Source organism: Camellia sinensis, chromosome 6, assembly GCF_055761805.1.
Source record: "Camellia sinensis isolate YWXY chromosome 6, ASM5576180v1, whole genome shotgun sequence".
NCBI lineage: Eukaryota > Viridiplantae > Streptophyta > Magnoliopsida > Ericales > Theaceae > Camellia > Camellia sinensis.
Window position 1 is genome coordinate 41,093,086 of NC_138966.1, and position 23,917 is coordinate 41,117,002.

The 23,917-nt window shown below is 34.2% G+C and overlaps 2 long non-coding RNA genes across 2 annotated transcripts; both read right to left on the minus strand.

The window, feature by feature from the left end:
* Positions 1-15,691: 15,691 nt before the first annotated feature.
* On the minus strand, positions 15,692-20,671 carry LOC145792627 (uncharacterized). Its single transcript, XR_014332240.1, has 3 exons — positions 20,295-20,671; positions 18,087-18,291; positions 15,692-16,285 (listed from the first exon to the last, which is right to left on the minus strand). It is a non-coding gene; the product is annotated as an uncharacterized LOC145792627 (long non-coding RNA).
* LOC145792628 (uncharacterized) lies at positions 18,723-18,957 on the minus strand. Its single transcript, XR_014332241.1, has 2 exons — positions 18,845-18,957; positions 18,723-18,765 (listed from the first exon to the last, which is right to left on the minus strand). It is a non-coding gene; the product is annotated as an uncharacterized LOC145792628 (long non-coding RNA).
* Positions 20,672-23,917: the final 3,246 nt, after the last annotated feature.

Genomic DNA, 23,917 nt, shown 5'->3' on the forward strand with positions numbered 1-23,917 from the left:
GATAGACACTAATCTTTACAGTAGCCAAGTAGCAGTCCCTAGGTTAATTCCTTGGAAGGATATAACCTTTCCAGAAAGATGGCATATTCCCAATGCTGTTCCAGCAAAACCTATCATTCGTCAAAATCTAGATGATGTAATTCAGACACAAGGAGGAAATGTGTATATCCAATTTCAGAAACCTCCACAGCAGCTGATCCGAAGTAATTCTTCTAATGCCAGTTTTAGAACAGCTCCTCGAAACTTTTCTAACAACAGTTTCCGTTCTGCTCCTCCTTATCGAGTGGATTTACCAGAATCCAGTAGGCAATCTGTAGATTCCCTCATACCAGATAGACCTCCTAGTAGACCACCTAGTGATCCTAATGAGGATCCAATGATTTCAGATATACAAGGTATTAGGATATCTAATAACCAAATACCACATGGTGTCTGTACGACCCCAGCACCAGATAGCCCAACGGCCAGTGACATGAATTTTGAAATCTAATGGATTTTACACCAGGAAGTGCAAATCGTAAGTATTTAAACCAGGAATTTCTTCAACCTCAATATCAGGAATTTAGGACATGGTATTTTACAAGCCATACGTCTCAACAGTTACAAGAATACAAGACTCAGTATTATCAACACCTTGAATTATATCAGAAATTGATACCTTTTGTAGAATGGTATAATACAGTATTTAGTTCCCAATTACATATATTAGAAGACCAGTATAAGACATGGACTACAACTGAAGGACACGTCATCCATGCCCTTCATCCACCACCCCAATCCTTAGAGTTAGCTCCTAATGGAGAAGTAACTCGTCAACCGTTAGTTGCCACAGCATATATAGATGCTCAATCAGCTAGATTCACCAAATCAGATTATATTAAACTGTCAAACCTAGGACTTGTTTGCAGACAACATAATTATACTAATTTGTTTTGTCAAACAATGGGTAAACAGTTAACTAGAATTGAAGAAGCTATCAATACTTTCAGAGATAGAAATTTAGCCCCACCAACAGTAGGACCTTCTACCATCCATCCAGTATCCATTAAGCCACCATTAGAGGTAACCAATTTTAAATTAAAAGCCTCTAATATAGAATTTATGGACACTCTATTACAGCAAATGAAAACATTAAATGTTAGACCTGAACCCCATGAACCCTCTGGTTCAATCCAAATGCTTCGAGCAAATCCAAATCCTACACTAGAACAGGAAGAGGATATATCACTTGAACAAATTCAAGAGATACAATTAAATTTCCAGGAACCCACAACTGTAACCAAACTTCATTCCTATAATTCTTCTCGACCAGCTATGCTACCACCAACCCGAAACTATTATGCCAGACCAACTCCTCCCGATGTACTCTATGAAGAGACATACATCAATGATCAGGGATCCTACCATGGTAAAACCATCTATGAATGGAATATAGATGGCGAATCAGAATATGGTATTTACAAGAAATTACATCACTCAACGCCCTGATGCTAACAGTAGCCATTGGAAGGCTAAATTTATTGATGGCCTTCCTACCCTTTTTGCCGAACGAGTTAGGAAAAAACTTCGGGACCGCCATGACCGAATGTCTATTCCTTATGAACAGTATACATATGGGCAACTCTTTTCCATTGTTACCGACGAAGGTCTATCCTTATGTAATGAACTTAAACTTCATTATCAAATGAAGCAACAGAATTTAACAGGAAGAAAAGAATTAGGAGAATTCTGTGAACAGTTTGCTTATGAACCAGGTATTAAATATCCTGCTAAAACTAGAAAGATTTCTCATAAGAAACAGTCTAAACCTATCCGACGAAAGTCACATAAGACATATCCACCGAAACCTAATAAGAAGTTCTATTCCAACAAAGCTTCAAATACAGGAAAAAGTAAAGGAAAATCCAAATCAGAAATTAAATGCTATAAGTGTGGCCAAATTGGTCACTATGCGAACCGATGCAAATCTAAAGTCAAGACCAAGATTAATGAGTTGAAACTTGATCCAGATATTAAAAGACAACTTCTACAAACAATAGAAGAAGAATCAACCGAATAAAACTAATTCAGCCCAAATAAAACTCTCAAGTCTATATTATGGACTAAGAAATGCGATGTTTGATAACCTAATTCAGCACTCAGACCAAGTTTGGGAAGACTAAATAAATGCACTTTTTGACTTTTTTTGTATTATGTGTAGAAATAGTAGAGAGGAGATGTTGATTGATGTGACCCAAAAAAGATAAAAAGATGAAATAAGTTCACTTTTTTAGGTTAGCCAAACTTGGAGTGATAATCAATTTATCTTATTTGATAACCACAATTGATATCACTTAAAAAATTAAGTACTACTTAAAATGTAAGCTAAAAGTTAAGAAAATTTTAAATGATATGAAATTTATTTAATTTTGATTGAATTTACAAATATTAAACATAAGTATCAACATGGTCGCTATTACTGTATTGGCGGCAAACGGTGGCATACATCATCATCTGATGTAATTTCTTGTTAATACCATATTCTGATTCGCCATCTATATTCCATTCATAGATGGTTTTACCGTGGTAGGATCCCTGATCATTGATGTATGTCTCTTCATAGAGTGTATCGGGAGGAGTTGGTCTGGCATAATAGTTTCGGATTGGTGGTAGCATAGCTGGTCGAGAAGAATTATAGGAATGAAGTTTGGTTACAGTTGTGGGTTCCTGGAAATTTAATTGTATCTCTTGAATTTGTTCAAGTGATATATCCTCTTCCTGTTCTAGTGTATGTTTTCATTTTCTGCAATAGAGTGTCCATAAATTCTGTATTAGAGGCTTTTAATTTAAAATTGGTTACCTCTAATGGTGGCTTAATGGATACTGGATGGATGGTAGAAGGTCCTACTGTTGGTGGAGCTAAATTCCTATCTCTGAAAGTATTGATAGCTTCTTCAATTCTAGTTAACTGTTTACCCATTGTTTGACAAAACAAATTAGTATAATTATGTTATCTGCAAACAAGTCCTAGGTCTGACAGTTTAATATAATCTGATTTGGTGAATCTAGCTGATTGAGCATCTATATATGCTGTGGCAACTAACGATTGACGAGTTACTTCTCCATTAGGAGCTAACTCTAAGGATTGCGGTGGTGGATGAAGGGCATGGATGACGTGTCCTTCAGTTGTAGTCCACGTCTTATACTGGTCTTCTAATATATAATATATTATTATATAATATATTCAGACAAAAAAAAATTATATTATATATTATTATATAATATATCATACTATGATAATTATATTATATGTTATTACATAATATATTATTTTCCATTTTCAAATATATTCTATATTGTATTTTGCCAATTCCAATTCCAATACTATTTTTTTTTATATCACAAATAACAAATATCACCGTGTGTTCATATTAATATAATTCAATTTCAATTTCTTATTTATCTTTTATAATATATATAACTAAAATTATTTACAATTTTAATAGTTTACTCATAACAAAAACATATTTTGACAAGTTGGCATTTGCATTTTTGGATATTTTGTCCAAAAACGTGGCTCTTTATTTTGTTCCCAAAACGGCATACATATATTAGGAATATATATATTAGGAAAATGAGTAATAATTTCTTTTTGGAGAGTCCACAACCTATATATATATATATATATGTATGGGCTCTTTTGTTGATATATATATTCATCTCTCTCAAGTCTCACTTCGCCACATTCATCTCTCTCAAGTCTCACTTCACCACTACGTTTTCTTTGGCACCATTGATTGATGGGCAAAGCAGCAAAGTTTTTTCGGGGCCTATTCGGCCTGAAAAAGGACCACTCGCCGTGAAGGTGGAGGCCTTCTGGCCGCCTACGCAACTGTCTGTTCGTTAATCAGAGTCTGTAATTCTGCTATATGCTGATTACACTCTGATATACGCTCAGATATATACGGTTGAGTATAATAATCTGCAGGTGTATTAAGATAACAATTTTTCTGTTGTTGCCAAAACTGCAGAAAAGATAATAACTGTTCTAAAGTATTAACAGAGGGCATGCATACTTACAACCATGGAGAGTGCACACAAAAGATTGATATTATTAATGGAGAAAGTACTACTATTTTACAAGAGGGGTTTGGAAGGATTACAAGAGAGAAAGGAGAAATTGTAAACATAAAATTGACCAATCATTTTAGGTACTCCTTTTTTGTGCCTTCTTATGCCCATAAAGAAAATTGACCAAACAGGTATTTACTCTCAAATACAGGGAAGATCAGTTATTTTTAAATTTATAACAGAACCATACACAAAAGAATTAGATCAAATTCGTGATCTAGTAACTTTTAAAGAAAAACAGATAAATTTTTTGCAAAGAGAAGTTTAATTTTTGACAACAGAACAAAGGTTACAACAGCCTTCTTTACAACAGAAAATCAAATTAATTGACACAAAATTTCAAACAAAAGTTTGTAATGATATTCCAAATGCTTTTTGGGAACAAAAAAAACATACAGTTACATTACCATATGAACCAAATTTTAATGAAAAACATATTCCAACTAGAGCTTGCCCTGGTCAAATGAAAAAAGAATATATGGAATTATGTAAAACAAAAATCCAAACTCTTCTTTCTAAGAAACTCATCCGACCTAGCCAATCTCCTTGGAGTTGTACAGCTTTTTATGTTAATAAAAATGAAGAAATTGAACGAGGTGTTCCAATGGGTTTTGGTAAAATATCCAATGAAAGTCCGATTTTATAAATTGTTTTTGGATCTACTGTTGGGATTGTCCATTTGTCTAAGGCATCCTTTACGTCCTGATAGGCAACTAATTCAATGAATGGAATATTGCTTATTCTCGAGCATATTCCTACTTAAATAAAAACAGAGATCTTTCTATCAGTAAGTCAATAGTCCATTTTACTATCCGCTTTGGTATCCCATGGATATGGAAATGGGACTTCTCCTGTGATTACCAGAATATTGTTCCCTGCCTTAAAAGAATCTTTTTTGTAAAATGGTGGGATAAGGGCATGAACCCTAATTTAACAGAAACTGTCCAGAAAATACAACAGCATACCCAAGCATGCTGGGAGTCTGTCAAGCAGCCTGCTTTACCTGCTCCATCACCAGCATTATCTAGTAATCCTTTTCTCCAAATTCAAAAGGAATTAAAACAGCAATTTCCTCATCTTTTAGAACATGAATTAGCAATCAAAAGTACGGATTTTCTGAAAGAACAGTTCCTCCAAATAGTTAGCCAAGAAGATGACGCTTCCATGAGATCAGGTACCAGTCAGACTGCATCAGAACTAGAGAATGATCCAGCCGAACACGTGTTGGCAGGAGAGTCACAGCTTCCAGAAGAAGATGAGCCCAACCTTGGTGACTTTTGGGACTCACTAACAGCTGTAATTGCAGAAAGAATGACTAAAGGTAAAGGCAAGGGTCCAAACCATTAATTGTGTCAAGTGTCGACACTACCAGACAAACAACTTTAGGAAAAGAAGATGCCCTTTACCAGTCAAAAGGAAATTTTTGCTCCAATTTCCGACAAAGCTTGAGATAAGGATAAGGATAAGGTGTATCCGTCGGTCCAGTCAGTAACAGACACCTGTCCACTTGTTCAATTCTCTCTTATCTTCCTTGTATTATAAATAGGGATGGTCTCACCCTTGTTGAGACAGACTGAATTTTATGTTTACAATTTCTCCTCTCTCTTGTAATCCTTCCAAACCCCTCTTGTAAAATAGTAGTACTTCCTCCATTAATAATATCAAGCTTTTGTGTGCACTCTCCATGGTTGTAAGTATGCATGTCCTCTGTTAATACTTTAGAAAAGTTATTATCTTTTCTGCAATTTTGGCAACAACAGAAAAATTATTATCTTAATACACCTGTAGATTATTATATCCAACCGTATATATCTGAGCGTATATCAGAGTGTAATCGGCATATAGCAGAATTACAGGCTCTGATTAACAAACAGATAGTTGCGTGGGCGGCCAGAAGGTCTCCATCTCCTCAACAGTAAACTAATGGGATCATATATGTTGTAATTTATTGTGTTTATCTACATATTATGCATATGACTATTCCTGGGTTTGTGCTAATGTAATGTTAATTAATTGTGAAGGCTAGTGGGACGTCACCCAAGTCGCGTAGGGTTAGGTCGTATAGCAGGGATTGCATGTTGACCATCTACACCTGTAAGTCGTTGACAGACGTGCTAGCCCAAAACCTTTAGTGAGCACCTTAGTTGGTACTAGAGCCATGTTTAATTATATACATAATATGGTTATAAACTCAATAAATTAGGCATATATGATCACAATACATCCATGGCAGAAATTACTAATGAAACACCAGTAGAACCAACAGGTAATGAATCAGTAACAACTGTAGGTAATACTGTTACCTCCCTAGCCGAAGCAACTGAATTAGTTGCCTAACAGGACGTAAAGGATGCCTTAGACAAATGGACAATCCCAACAGTAGATCCAAAAACAATTTATAAAATCGGACATTTTAATTTCTTTAGTAGACAAATAATTAAAACCTTTGAACATGCCTCATGTATCCAGAACAATGATGAAATCATAAGATTAATTCATATAAATGATTTTATCCCTTTTGTCGGTAAGTATAAGTACATCCACATAGGATTGGTACAGGTAGCTTTTAAGCCTTTGACTCTTTTAGGTCAAAATACCAGTATACAATGTACACTTCGTGATGGAAGATGTCTCAATTGGAGAGCTTCCATGATGGGAGCCATCGAGACAAGTTTGTCACATGGACCAGTATATTTCGATATTTATCCAAATCTTAGCATAGCAATGTCTGATGCTAATTTATCTGATGTCTTGGAACTGAGAGTTTTGACTCATGGTTATGAGTATAAACCAGGATCTCCACCATTCTCTGTTCATTCCAGAATATACCTTAAGGTTTTAACTACCTTAAATCCTTACACCCGTAAGAAGACTACTACAGGACAAACAGTGTTGATAGACACTAATCTTTATAGTAGCCAAGTAGTAGTCCCTAGGTTAATTCCCTGGAAGGATATAACCTTTCCAGAAAGATGGCATATTCCCAATGCTGTTCCAGCAAAACCTATCATTCGTCAAAATCTAGATGATGTAATTCAGACACAAGGAGGAAATGTGTATATCCAATTTCAGAAACCTCCACAGCAGCTGATCCGAAGTAATTCTTCTAATGCCAGTTTTAGAACAACTCCTCGAAACTTTTCTAACAACAGTTTCCGTTCTGCTCCTCCTTATCGAGTGGATTTACCAGAATCCAGTAGGCAATCTGTAGATTCCCTCATACCAGATAGACCTCCTAGTAGACCACCTAGTGATCCTAATGAGGATCCAATGATTTCAGATATACAAGGTATTAGGATATCTAATAACCAAATACCACATGGTGTCTGTACGACCCCAGCACCAGATAGCCCAACGGCCAGTGACATGAATTTTGAAATCTAATGGATTTTACACCAGGAAGTGCAAATCGTAAGTATTTAAACCAGGAATTTCTTCAACCTCAATATCAGGAATTTAGGACATGGTATTTTACAAGCCATACGTCTCAACAGTTACAAGAATACAAGACTCAGTATTATCAACACCTTGAATTATATCAGAAATTGATACCTTTTGTAGAATGGTATAATACAGTATTTAGTTCCCAATTACATATATTAGAAGACCAGTATAAGATATGGACTACAACTGAAGGACACGTCATCCATGCCCTTCATCCACCACCCCAATCCTTAGAGTTAGCTCCTAATGGAGAAGTAACTCGTCAACCGTTAGTTGCCACAGCATATATAGATGCTCAATCAGCTAGATTCACCAAATCAGATTATATTAAACTGTCAGACCTAGGACTTGTTTGCAGACAACATAATTATACTAATTTGTTTTGTCAAACAATGGGTAAACAGTTAACTAGAATTGAAGAAGCTATCAATACTTTCAGAGATAGGAATTTAGCACCACCAACAGTAGGACCTTCTACCATCCATCCAGTATCCATTAAGCCACCATTAGAGGTAACCAATTTTAAATTAAAAGCCTCTAATACAGAATTTATGGACACTCTATTACAGCAAATGAAAACATTAAATGTTAGACCTGAACCCCATGAACCCTCTGGTTCAATCCAAATGCTTCGAGCAAATCCAAATCCTACACTAGAACAGGAAGAGGATATATCACTTGAACAAATTCAAGAGATACAATTAAATTTCCAGGAACCCACAACTGTAACCAAACTTCATTCCTATAATTCTTCTCGACCAGCTATGCTACCACTAACCCGAAACTATTATGCCAGACCAACTCCTCCCGATGTACTCTATGAAGAGACATACATCAATGATCAGGGATCCTACCATGGTAAAACCATCTATGAATGGAATATAGATGGCGAATCAGAATATGGTATTTACAAGAAATTACATCACTCAACGCCCTGATGCTAACAGTAGCCATTGGAAGGCTAAATTTATTGATGGCCTTCCTACCCTTTTTGCCGAATGAGTTAGGAAAAAACTTCGGGACCGCCATGACCGAATGTCTATTCCTTATGAACAGTATACATATGGGCAACTCTGTTCCATTGTTACCGACGAAGGTCTATCCTTATGTAATAACCTTAAACTTCATTATCAAATGAAGCAACAGAATTTAACAGGAAGAAAAGAATTAGGAGAATTCTGCGAACAGTTTGCTTATGAACCAGGTATTAAATATCCTGCTAAAACTAGAAAGATTTCTCATAAGAAACAGTCTAAACCTATCCGACGAAAGTCACATAAGACATATCCACCGAAACCTAATAAGAAGTTCTATTCCAACAAAGCTTCAAATACAGGAAAAAGTAAAGGAAAATCCAAATCAGAAATTAAATGCTATAAGTGTGGCCAAATTGGTCACTATGCGAACCGATGCAAATCTAAAGTCAAGGCCAAGATTAATGAGTTGAAACTTGATCCAGATATTAAAAGACAACTTCTCCAAACAATAGAAGAAGAATCAACCGAATAAAACTAATTCAGCCCAAATAAAACTCTCAAGTCTATATTATGGACTGAGAAATGCGATGTTTGATAACCTAATTCAGCACTCAAAAGTTAGGCCAAGTTTGGGAAGACTAAATAAATGCACTTTTTGACTTTTTTTGTATTATGTGTAGAAAAAGTAGAGAGGAGATGTTGATTAATGTGACCCAAAAAAGATAAAAAGATGAAATAAGTACACTTTTTTAGGTTAGCCAAACTTGGAGTGATAATCAATTTATCTTATTTGATAACCACAATTGATATCACTTAAAAAATTAAGTACCACTTAAAATGTAAGCTAAAAGTTAAGAAACTTTTAAATGATATGAAATTTATTTAATTTTGATTGAATTTACAAATATTAAACATAAGTATCAACATGGTCGCTATTACTGTATTGGCGGCAAACGGTGGCATACATCATCATCTGATGTAATTTCTTGTAAATACCATATTCTGATTCGCCATCTATATTCCATTCATAGATGGTTTTACCATGGTAGGATCCCTGATCATTGATGTATGTCTCTTCATGGAGTGTATAGGGAGGAGTTGGTCTGGCATAATAGTTTCGGGTTGGTGGTAGCATAGCTGGTCGAGAAGAATTATAGGAATGAAGTTTGGTTACAGTTGTGGGTTCCTGGAAATTTAATTGTATCTCTTGAATTTGTTCAAGTGATATATCCTCTTCCTGTTCTAGTGTATGTTTTCATTTTCTGTAATAGAGTGTCCATAAATTCTGTATTAGAGGCTTTTAATTTAAAATTGGTTACCTCTAATGGTGGCTTAATGGATTCTGGATGGATGGTAGAAGGTCCTACTGTTGGTGGAGCTAAATTCCTATCTCTGAAAGTATTGATAGCTTCTTCAATTCTAGTTAACTGTTTACCCATTGTTTGACAAAACAAATTAGTATAATTATGTTATCTGCAAACAAGTCCTAGGTCTGACAGTTTAATATAATCAGATTTGGTGAATCTAGCTGATTGAGCATCTATATATGCTGTGGCAACTAACGATTGACGAGTTACTTCTCCATTAGGAGCTAACTCTAAGGATTGGGGTGGTGGATGAAGGGCATGGATGACGTGTCCTTCAGTTGTAGTCCACGTCTTATACTGGTCTTCTAATATATAATATATTATTATATAATATATTCAGACAAAAAAAAAATTATATTCTATATTATTAAAAAATATATCATACTATGATAATTATATTATATGTTATTATATAATATATTATTTTCCATTTTCAAATATATTTTATATTGTACTTTGCCAATTCCAATTCCAATACTATTTTTTTTTTATATCACAAATAACAAATACCACCATGTGTTCATATTAATATAATTCAATTTCAATTTCTTATTTATCTTTTATAATAAGTATAACTAAATTATTTACAATTTTAATAGTTTACTCATAACAAAAACATATTTTGACAAGTTGGCATTTGCATTTTTGATATTTTGTCCAAAAACGTGGCTCTTTATTTTGTTCCCAAAACGGCATACATATATTAGGAATATATATATATATATATTAGGAAAATGAGTAATAATTTCTTTTTGGAGAGTCCACAACCTATATATATATATATATATGTATGGGCTCTTTTGTTGATATATATATTCATCTCTCTCAAGTCTCACTTCACCACATTCATCTCTCTCAAGTCTCACTTCACCACTACGTTTTCTTTGGCACCATTGATTGATGGGCAAAGCAGCAAAGTTTTTTCGGGGCCTATTCGGCCTGAAAAAGGACCACTCGCCGTGAAGGTGGAGGCCTTCTGGCCGCCCACGCAACTATCTGTTCGTTAATCAGAGTCTGTAATTTTGCTATATGCTGATTACACTCTGATATACGCTCAGATATATACGGTTGAGTATAATAATCTACAGGTGTATTAAGATAATAATTTTTCTGTTGTTGCCAAAACTGCAGAAAAGATAATAACTGTTCTAAAGTATTAACAGACGGCATGCATACTTACAACCATGGAGAGTGCACACAAAAGATTGATATTATTAATGGAGAAAGTACTACTATTTTACAAGAGGGGTTTGGAAGGATTACAAGAGAGAAAGGAGAAATTGTAAACATAAAATTGACCAATCATTTTAGGTACTCCTTTTTTGTGCCTTCTTATGCCCATACAGAAAATTGACCAAACAGGTATTTACTCTCAAATACAGGGAAGATCAGTTATTTTTAAATTTATAACAGAACCATACACAAAAGAATTAGATCAAATTCATGATCTAGTAACTTTTAAAGAAAAACAGATAAATTTTTTGCAAAGAGAAGTTTAATTTTTGACAACAGAACAAAGGTTACAACAGCCTTCTTTACAACAGAAAATCAAATTAATTGAAACAGAATTTCAAGCAGAAGTTTGTAATGATATTCCAAATGCTTTTTGGGAACGTAAAAAACATACAGTTACATTACCATATGAACCAAATTTTAATGAAAAACATATTCCAACTAGAGCTCGCCCTAGTCAAATGAAAAAAGAATATATGGAATTATGTAAAACAAAAATCCAAACTCTTCTTTCTAAGAAACTCATCCGACCTAGCCAATCTCCTTGGAGTTGTACCGCTTTTTATGTTAATAAAAATGCAGAAATTGAACGAGGTGTTCCAATGGGTTTTGGTAAAATATCCAATGAAAGTCCGATTTTATAAATTGTTTTTGGATCTACTGTTGGGATTGTCCATTTGTCTAAGGCTTCCTTTACGTCCTGATAGGCAACTAATTCAATGAATGGAATACTGCTTATTCTCGAGCATATTCCTACTTAAATAAAAACAGAGATCTTTCTATCTGTAAGTCAATAGTCCATTTTACTATCCGCTTTGGTATCCCATGGATATGGAAATGGGACTTCGCCTGTGATTACCAAAATAATGTTCCCCGCCTTAAAAGAATCTTTTTTGTAAAATGGTGGGATAAGGGCATGAACCCTAATTTAACAGAAACTGTCCAGAAAATACAACAGCATACCCAAGCATGCTGGGAGTCTGTCAAGCAGCCTGCTTTACCTGCTCCATCACCAGCATTATCTAGTAATCCTTTTCTCCAAATTCAAAAGGAATTAAAACAGCAATTTCCTCATCTTTTAGAACATGAATTAGTAATCAAAAGTATGGATTTTCTGAAAGAACAGTTCCTCCAAATAGTTAGCCAAGAAGATGACGCTTCCATGAGATCAGGTACCAGTCAGACTGCATCAGAACCAGAGAATGATCCAGCCGAACACGTGTTGGCAGGAGAGTCACAGCTTCCAGAAGAAGATGAGCCCAACCTTGGTGACTTTTGGGACTCACTAACAGCTGTAATTGCAGAAAGAATGACTAAAGGTAAAGGCAAGGGTCCAGAGCATTAATTGTGTCAAGTATCGGCACTACCAGACAAACAACTTTAGGAAGAGAAGATGCCCTTTACCAGTCAAAAGGAAATTTTTGCTCCAATTTCCGACAAAGCTTGAGATAAGGATAAGGATAAGGTGTATCCGTCGGTCCAGTCAGTAACAGACACCTGTCCACTTGTTCAATTCTCTCTTATCTTCCTTGTATTATAAATAGGGATGGTCTCACCCTTGTTGAGACAGACTGAATTTTATGTTTACAATTTCTCCTCTCTCTCTTGTAATCCTTCCAAACCCCTCTTGTAAAATAGTAGTACTTCCTCCATTAATAATATCAAGCTTTTGTGTGCACTCTCCATGGTTGTAAGTATGCATGTCCTCTGTTAATACTTTAGAAAAGTTATTATCTTTTCTGCAATTTTGGCAACAACAGAAAAATTATTATCTTAATACACCTGTAGATTATTATACCCAACCGTATATATCTGAGCGTATATCAGAGTGTAATCGGCATATAGCAGAATTACAGACTCTGATTAACGAACAGATAGTTGCGTGGGCGGCCAGAAGGCCTCCACCTCCTCAACAGTAAACTAATGGGATCATATATGTTGTAATTTATTGTGTTTATCTACATATTATGCATATGACTATTCCTGGGTTTGTGCTAATGTAATGTTAATTAATTGTGAAGGCTAGTGGGACGTCACCCAAGTCGCGTAGGGTTAGGTCGTATAGTAGGGATTGCATGTTGACCGTCTACACCTGTAAGTCGTTGACAGACGTGCTAGCCCAAAACCTTTAGTGAGCACCTTAGTTGGTATCAGAGCCATGTTTAATTATATACATAATATGGTTATAAACTCAATAAATTAGGCATATATGATCACAATACATCCATGGCAGAAATTACTAATGAAACACCAGTAGAACCAACAGGTAATGAATCAGTAACAACTGTAGGTAATACTGTTACCTCCCTAGCCGAAGCAACTGAATTAGTTGCCTAACAGGACGTAAAGGATGCCTTAGACAAATGGACAATCCCAACAGTAGATCCAAAAACAATTTATAAAATCGGACATTTTAATTTCTTTAGTAGACAGATAATTAAAACCTTTGAACATGCCTCATGTATCCAGAACAATGATGAAATCATAAGATTAATTCATATAAATGATTTTATCCCTTTTGTCGGTAAGTATAAGTACATCCACATAGGATTGGTACAGGTAGCTTTTAAGCCTTTGACTCTTTTAGGTCAAAATACCAGTATACAATGTACACTTCGTGATGGAAGATGTCTCAATTGGAGAGCTTCCATGATGGGAGCCATCGAGACAAGTTTGTCACATGGACCAGTATATTTCGATATTTATCCAAATCTTAGCATAGCAATGTCTGATGCTAATTTATCTGATGTCTTGGAACTGAGAGTTTTGACTCATGGTTATGAGTATAAACCAGGATCTCCACCATTCTCTGTTCATTCCAGAATATACCTTAAGGTTTTAACTACCTTAAATCCTTACACCCGTAAGAAGACTACTACAGGACAAACAGTGTTGATAGACACTAATCTTTATAGTAGCCAAGTAGTAGTCCCTAGGTTAATTCCCTGGAAGGATATAACCTTTCCAGAAAGATGGCATATTCCCAATGCTGTTCCAGCAAAACCTATCATTCGTCAAAATCTAGATGATGTAATTCAGACACAAGGAGGAAATGTGTATATCCAATTTCAGAAACCTCCACAGCAGCTGATCCGAAGTAATTCTTCTAATGCCAGTTTTAGAACAGCTCCTCGAAGCTTTTCCAACAACAGTTTCCGTTCTGCTCCTCCTTATCGAGTGGATTTACCAGAATCCAGTAGGCAATCTGTAGATTCCCTCATACCAGATAGACCTCCTAGTGGAGCACCTAGTGATCCTAATGAGGATCTAATGCTTTCAGAAATACAAGGTATTAGGATATCTAATAATCAAATACCACATGGTGTCTATACGACCCCAGCACCAGATAGCCCAACGGCCAGTGACATGAATTTTGAAATCTAATGGATTTTACACCAGGAAGTGCAAATCGTAAGTATTTAAACCAGGAATTTCTTCAACCTCAATATCCGGAATTTAGGACATGGTATTTTGCAAACCATGCGTCTCAACAGTTACAAGAATACAAGACTCAGTATTATCAACACCTTGAATTATATCAGAAATTGATACCTTTTGTAGAATGGTATAATACAATATTTAGTTCCCAATTACGTATATTAGAAGACCAGTATAAGACGTGGACTACAACTGAAGGACACGTCATCCATGCCCTTCATCCACCACCCCAATCCTTAGAATGTAATGCCCTTTGATCTTAAAAATACTCTATCAGAATTTCAACATATCATGAACGATATTTTTACTCCTTATACAGAATTTGCTTTATCATATATTGATGAAGTTTTAATATTCTCTTCATCAATTGACCAGCATCTAAAACATCTTAATATTTTTAAGAATGTTATTATCAGAAATGGATCTACTGTTGGGATTGTCCATTTGTCTAAGGCATCCTTTACGTCCTGATAGGCAACTAATTCAGTTGCTTCGGCTGGGGAGGTAACAGTATTACCTACAGTTGTTATTGATTCATTACCTATTGGTTCTACTGGTGTTTCATTAGTAATTTCTGCCATGGATGTATTATGATCATATATGCCTAATTTATTGAGTTTATAACCATATTATGTATATAATTAAACATGGCTCTGATACCAACTAAGGTGCTCACTAAAGGTTTTGGGCTAGCAGTCAACGACTTACAGGTGTAGATGGTCAACATGCAATCCTTGCTATACGACCTAACCCTCCGCGACTTGGGTGACGTCCCACTAGCCTTCACAATTAATTAACCTTACATTAGCACAAACCCAAGAATAGTCATATGCATAATATGTAGATAAACACAATAAATTACAACATATATGATCCCATTAGTTTACTGTTGAGGAGGTGGAGACCTTCTGGCCGCCCACGCAACTATCTGTTCGTTAATCAGAGTCTGTAATTCTGCTATATGCCGATTACACTTTGATATACGCTCAGATATATACGGTTGAGTATAATAATCTACAAGTGTATTAAGATAATAATTTTTCTGTTGTTGCCAACAACAGAAAAGATAATAACTGTTCTAAAGTATTAACAGAGAGCATGCATACTTACAACCATGGAGAGTGCACACAAAAGCTTGATATTATTAATGGAGGAAGTACTACTATTTTACAAGAGGGGGTTGGAAGGATTACAAGAGAGAGGAGAAATTGTAAACATAAAATACAGTCTGTCTCAACAAGGGTGAGACCATCCCTATTTATAATACAAGGAAGATAAGAGAGAATTGAACAAATGGATAGGTGTCTGTTACTGACTGGATCGACGGATACACCTTATCCTTATCCTTATCTTCAGCTTTGTCGAAAAGTGGAGCAAAAATTTCCTTTTGACTGGTAAAGGGCATCTTCTTTTCCTAAAGTTGTTTGTCTGGTAGTGCCGACACTTGACACAATTAATGCTCTGGACCCTTGCCTTTACCTTTAGTCATTCTTTCTGCAATTACAGCTGTTAGTGAGTACCAAAAGTCACCAAGGTTGGGCTCATCTTCTTCTGGAAGCTGTGACTCTCCTATCAACACGTATTCGGCTGGATCATTCTCTGGTTCTGATGCAGTCTGACTGGTACCTGATCTCATGGAAGCATCATCTTCTTGGCTAACTGTTTGGAGGAACTGTTCTTTCAGAAAATCCATACTTTTGATTACTAATTCATGTTCTGAAAGATGAGGAAATTACTGTTTTAATTCCTTTTGAATTTGGAGAAAATGATTACTAGATAATGCTGGTGATGGAGCAGGTAAAGCAGGCTACTTGACAGACTCCCAGCATGTTTGGGTATGCTGTTGTATTTTCTGGACAGTTTCTGTTAAATTAGGGTTCATGCCCTTATCCCACCATTTTACAAAAAAGATTCTTTTAAGGCGGTGAACCTTATTCTGGTAATCACAAGCGAAGTCCCATTTCCATATCCATACCAAAGCGAATAGTAAAATGGACTATTGACTTACTGATAGAAAGATCTCTGTTTTTATTCAAATAGGAATATGCTCGAGAATAAGCAATATTCCATTCATTGAATGCAGTTCTAATGGGTTCTGGTAAAATATCCAATGAAAGTCCAAATTTATCCCACCAAACGAGGAACCAATTAGGGACATCATTTTGAAGGACATCGGGGCAAATACGGATAAACCAAGAATGATTCTTCATGGGATTCTGGTAATAGAAAACCTGGGTAAATGCATCAACATAATCCCAGTAACTGTATTTAGTTTGTTTATTACGCAAGTCAATGTCACGAATGATATGCGGATGGATGCCCCATATAGAAATGGGCATAATATTGCGGATAACAATTTTACTGAATTGGATGGGGCTAGTTGTTTTGTTAGCATCATGAAGAGTGGAAGGCCATCAACAAATTTAGCCTTCCAATAGGGTATTTGGTTATTATGCCTATCAGGACGTAAATCACATGGTATGTATATATACATAATATGGTATGTATATATACATAATATAAAAAAATAAAATCGCGGCACTAACCACAATAGCTTCAACAACCAGCTACAAAACTAAGTAAAATGATAATGTTCTCATAATTTAATAAATAATTTGCTAAAAAGTTAGCAATTCTCACACCTCACTGTCACCGATGCTAAATAAAATAATAAAAGGGTTCCACCATAATTGAAAGAGTTAGCAATTTTCTATTAAAAATAAGTCTTAATAAAATTGTCACTAAAAATAATTTTTTTCTATCTCTGAAAATTGACAATTAGTAACTTTTTTTTATTATGATTTTTATAAATTATCGCTAAAACTTACAATTAACTACTTTTTTATAACAAATTTTTCTCATAAAACCAATAAATCCACTTATTAAAACTCATCCGTAAGGACCCCTATCATTAACACAACAGATAGTCATCATTAAAAAATGATTCATAAGGCCATCTCCAAAGAATATTTATAAGTCCATCTCTAACTGTGTACTAAATACATCACCAAATTCAAATTTGATAGAAAATATCCATTTTTTCTACTCCAATGACTTCATAAAACAGATATCAAATTGAAAAAACCAAAACTATAATAAAAAATGTTTGACCAATCTGAGAATACTTTGTCTTTCATCAAATCACCGTTCATTGCCGTTATATTTTTACCACCGGATATCCTCCTGTGACCACCTCAACAAAATTTTGTAAAAATTTTACACTGACATCCTGATCGTCAAGTGATTTGATGAAAAGCCAAAACTCTCCGTTAAAGCAGGTGATATCAAAAATATTTTTTTTACCAAAGATAGCATTAAAGTTCGTTTAGATCTATTATTTGTAAAAAAATTTCGTGTAGAGAAATAAAGAAAGAAAACCAAATCAGGTAGAACCTAAAATTTTTTAGTATTACCTTTACCTACCCCTCTTTCTCTACACAAATACCTACTCAAATTTTTATCCAAAACAATTACAAAGACCAGACAGATTCCTAATTCTTGTTGAGTAAAGAAATACCTCATTGTGGCATTGCGATACTTTAGCAGACACGGCGTGTCAGAAGCAAACTCTAGAAATCTATCTCACACGTGAGATGATCCAATAACACTTCCAACTCAAGCCTCGTGGGGATCAGCACCGCAACATATGAAGTAAATACAACAAATGGCAAACACAAGCAGATATACAATGTTGAACTGCACGCTATACTTCCTACAACACCCTGGGGTAAAATTAAAAAATAAAAATCATTATAGCAAAAATTGCAATTTGCAATATCAGATAGTAACTGTCCAGCTAGTTCAGTGTATAAAACTACAAACAATTTATTCTCTACAATCAATGTGACAATTTTCAACAATAGAGTTCACACATACCCTCAAGAAATACTAGTATTAAGGACTCCAACATCTGCCAAAAAATAGTGAACACCACAAAATCTACACTGGAAGAATCAAGATTTGAATTAGACATGCTCAACCCCAAAGTCAGAGCCAATGCAATTCAAAATCTGTCACATTAACTAGAAAAACTGCACAGCACGAAATAAATAGCAAAAAAATTTTTGAGTTCACCACAAAAGAAAGTACCATCTCCTATGCACCAACATGACCCCCCCCCCCCCAAAAAAAGAAAAAAAAAAAAACGAATTCCTTTTTTGCAAGGCATGAATTTATTCCTTCAAATAAAATTCAACCTCTCTCCAGCTAGCACAGCAGAGTCAAGAATCTTTACTCTGCGCAACACTGAATTTATTCCTTCAAATAAAATTCAACCTCTCTCCAGCTAGCACAGCAGAATCAAGAATCTTTACTCTGCGCAACACTGAAAACAAAATCCATGAACCCACATCTGAGATTTAAAGTCACAACATGCAGCCACCACCAACCCTTGAGCTTTATACTGGTTTACAATTGACATTTTTACTAAATTACATTTACAATTGACATTTTTACTAAATTACAATTACCCGTAAGGGACCAACCATCCAAACCACCACACATTCCAACCCAAACCCTAACCCAAAACACAAATATAAACCAGCCCATGCACATCATCACAGTACAACTGAACCTCTCTAGAATTACATTATGTGCACAATTACACTATCTGAACCAACAATCTTTGACATTTGAACCATCTACAATGTTAAGTGTACTTACAATGGGGTCATTCTAGAATACAGACCCTTACAATATACACATTTTTATATTACCATAAAAGATTGTTTAGAATGATCTAAATAAATGTATTTTTTAACTTTTTATGAAATATGAATTAAATATGTATTATGTATGAATTGAATTTAAAATAATGTAATAGAAAAGTAATGTAACTAAAATAAAATGATATGACTTAAATAAGATAGTGATTTTCCAACTTTTTAACTTTTTAAAATTATGGCAACCAAGGCTTAAATGTCATAACTAAATCCTTTTCAACCATAACTTCAGAAAAATAATGTCACAGCCAAACACCACATAAAAATATATCCAGAGTCATTTTCGATAATAACCAAAATAATAATCATTGTAAATCATAACCACCACAGTGTCTAATCACTGCCAATCATCTCTTCCACACATTGCATCTAGAAAATAGGTACCCAATGGACATCTATATCATTTTCTTAATCACAACAGGTCATAAACACCAGTCATGACCAAGTTATAACATAGGAGGTAACCAGAAGACCACAAAATCATAATTGGGCATATGGTGTATTATAAAATTTTCTCTTCAACAAATCAACAATTTTGGGCTTACAATTTTGGGCTTATGTTAGATATTACTTGGATTTTATAATTGAAAAATGTAAACCATCAACAATTTTGTAACCAGAAACAAACTTATTGATTAAATTTTGAGAATAAAGATTAGCTTTCCAAGTGAGATGGTAGATTCAGACATGCTCGAATTTAGTGCTGATTTTATGCAATAAGCTTAATTAATAGGGAAATTTCATTTCAGGGGTGGTTTTAAAAACTGAACTTCATAAATATTAATACTTAAAAATATGAACTTTTCATAAATCGGTAATAATTTAATGAAACTGCCAAAATAATCTACCAAATGTTTTACCCTACACGCCAACGTCAACAATAAAACATTTTGTTGATAAATTATTTGGTGCCTCTAGCATTACTCGATGCATAATTTCCCCTAATTAACAACTCATGCAATAATTAGTGCCAAAATAAATTAAAGGAAATTGTTTGTTTGTACCTCTTGGACTGAATAGTCATGATGTGCTAATCCCATCCTTGCGTTTGCTTGCTTGATGAATACAAATAGTTGGCGTGTTGATGTCCCTATTTGTTTCGAATCGATGTAAAATCATCCATTCGAGAGACAAATAAAGACACGATGAACAACTGATTGGATTGGAGAGAGAATTGGGGAGGACAAAATCAAGAAAAAAAAGACGCAACACACAAGAAGGGGAGAGCCGGGCAAAACCCCGTACCATCTCCCCCTCAAACACAAAAACAAACTTTTTATTAGGGTTTTTTTTTTGACCTGCCAAGCAAGCGCACCTGACATGGCAAAGGTCGATTGACAACCAGTAGAACATTACACATCTCACATTTTTTAAAAATTAACTAAATACATTTAAAAAGTAAAAAAAATATTAAAAAAATCTTTTAAAAATTAACTAAATACCAAAAATATAAAAAAAAAATACAAGAATTCAGTATATTTTTTATATTTTTATGTATTTATTAATTTTTTAAAATATTTATTCACAATTTTTTTACTTTTTAGATATATCTAAATAAGGCGCATCTAAAAAAAGTAAAAAAATGTTTAAAATTTAAAAAATATTCACTAAAAATAAAAAAAAACACGAAAATTAAAAAGTCAATTTTCAAAAAACTTAATCCAAAAAACTCAAACCAAACACACTGAATGGTATGTATGAAAAAATAAAAAAATAAAATTGTAAATAGTGCTTGATAGAGTTTTTTAAATATGATTTGAGAATAAAGTTATATTTTTGAGTTTGTGAGTTTTGGAATTATGATTTGAGCGTAAAAAATTTGTTTAGTTATAGTTTTTTAATAGAGTGTTGAATTGAGTTTTGAGTTGAGTGTGGAATTGAGTTTTAAAATATTGATGTAACATGTGAAATAAGAAAATTTGTTTTGTTATGAGTTTTGAAAAGAATTTTTAAAACTTAATTCAAAAGGTTATAACTCATAATCAAACACACAACTTAAACAGTTTTTAAAATTCAATTCAAAAAATTAATTATTAACAAAAAAAATTACTGTTAATCAAACTCTTTTTAAAATTCAATTGAAAAAATTAATGATTAACAAAAAAAATAGTAGTCATACCCAAAAAATTTCAATTTCAGCTCAAAAAATTAATTATTAATAAAATTTTTAAAATAAAAAAAATTTGTATTGAAAATATTATAAACAAAATAATTTGAAAGTCACAATAAATATTGAATTACTGATCAAACCAAACTTATGATTGTATATTTGATTCGAATTATGTTTTTTCCAATATTTTTAAGTTCAAATATTTTTATATTTTTAATAATTATTGTCATCAATCATTTGCTATTTATTATTTTGTTATTTTCAAATAAATAGCCATAAAATTTATCAATATTGTACATATTGGGAGTCAAACAAAAATTAAAATATCATTTGATTAGTATCTACATAATTTACAGCACATAATTCAATATTATTAGAATTTTTTCATTTGTTAAATTTTATCACTTTTGTGGAAAATCCGTGAACTTGTACCATCCTCACCTTCATTATTGTGCCTCACCCGTGAACTTCTGTACCACCAATATTATTATGCTGTTGATTGATGTGTTTGGCATTGAAATGACTAAATTGCCCCTCTGTTATTGAATGCTAAATTGGTATGTTAGTAAAAAATGAAAAGGGCAACATCGTAATTTCACTCATGCTTTGCAGAGCCATCACTCCTTTGCAAAACCTCAGTTGGCCAGTTTCTGATAATAATAAAAAAAAAGCCCTCAGTTACAAATTTTTTGGCCATTTGTTTGACTGAGGCTTTTATATCAGCGAGCACATCCAACAACTTTACGTCACAACTTTCAGCAACTTCTTCGCCATCTTCATTTACCTTCATTATTCAAATAATATCAATACAACCAGATCAAAGACCTGAAACATACAACCACCTCCTCCACCACCTACCTCAATTAATTTCACAAATTTAATCCACCACATACGTCAATTAATTTCACAAATTCAGTGTATATATTTACAACTCATATTTGTGTAAAAGAAGAGAGAAAAAGCTTTGATCAGAGATTCACAACACCAAAGCTTCACAATTTTAGAGCTACAGAAGTAACAGCGGAAAAGTTCACCAAAACAGTTAACCAGGCAGTCAACTAGTGGGTCATCCAGCAGATCAATCGGTTGCGCTTGTTCCCAGTTTCCATCAAGACTTAACTTGAGGCTGAGCTTTGGCTATCTGTTGCTTATCTTTTGCACACTATTTCCTCACAGTAACAGCCGAAACCTTCCATACATTTTTCTTACCTTTTGTTATCATTTTGCTTACCTTCATAAGTCATGCCGAGAACCAAAAGAGTCAGACTAGAACGTGGCAAAACCTCTAACCCTTCACCACGGCAACAATAGTAGATTTATCCAACTATTGATTTTCTCACATATAATCATGAACAAGCTTATCCAAATTTTTTCAACCGACCAATTGTTACGGAGAGAAGGGTAAATCTTCCTTCTTAATATGATCCTCTGTTGGTTGCCAGACTGGAGACGATGGGATGGCTACCTTAATCAATTTACCACAAAAGGTATATCCACGTCTTGTGTATTTATTTTACCTTCACTTGAAACTTACTGAGGGAGAAGTTGGAGAGAATAGTTTGACATCTTATGTCAAAGGTAAAATAATCACACTGAACAACCACACTTTGACATAAATTATTGAAGTTCAACTAGAGGATTTGCAGATTCATTTTTAGAGTGAGTCTGACCTGGTTAACATTGTTGGTGATATAAGTGAAGTTTATACTACAATTTGTGAGAACTGATTTACCGGTAGTAATTTACAAGCAAGACATTTGAAACCCTACCTTCATATTATCCATCAATGAATAGTCGAAAATGTCACTCAAAAAAAAGGATATTTTGATGATGTTCTAATTTACAATGCTTATTTTTTATATTGTTTTGAAGTTAGACAAAGATTGGATTTATGCTACATAATATTGAAGGAAATGGTGGTTGCAAATCTTGGTACTCTCAGTAGCTGGTCAATACCTTTTGGAGCTTTGCTAACCAAAATTTTCGAAGCTTGTCATGTCAGACTTATAGGTGAAGCAGAGGTGAAAATCACCTCACCGATTTCAAAGTATACACTAACCCGAGCTGGTGGCGTTAAAAACTTATTGGGATCCATTAATGTTGCAAATGCACCAATAGATGATGCTCGCGAAGACTACAATGACAATGACAATGCCATGCCAGAAAATAAACAACCCCAATACTAGATTGATTATTTGGCGCTGGAAGAAGAACGACACAATCAGCGCGTTCAATAGGAACAACAAATGGCTAATCAGTTCAATGCATTAGGTAATCGGTTCGATGCATTTGCTGCTACTCAAAACTCATTAATTCAACAATTTGGTGAGTTTTTCCTGGACACTAAAAGACGTGATGAAGTAACAAGCAATCGCATTGATCTTGTCATATCCCAAACCCGCCCCTAAAAGTTAGGGCATGACCACTTCAGAAACGGACACTTAACCTGATATATAATATAGGGGCCTGAACGGAAGCATTGATATCTACTATTACCATTCCAGGATCACATTGCAA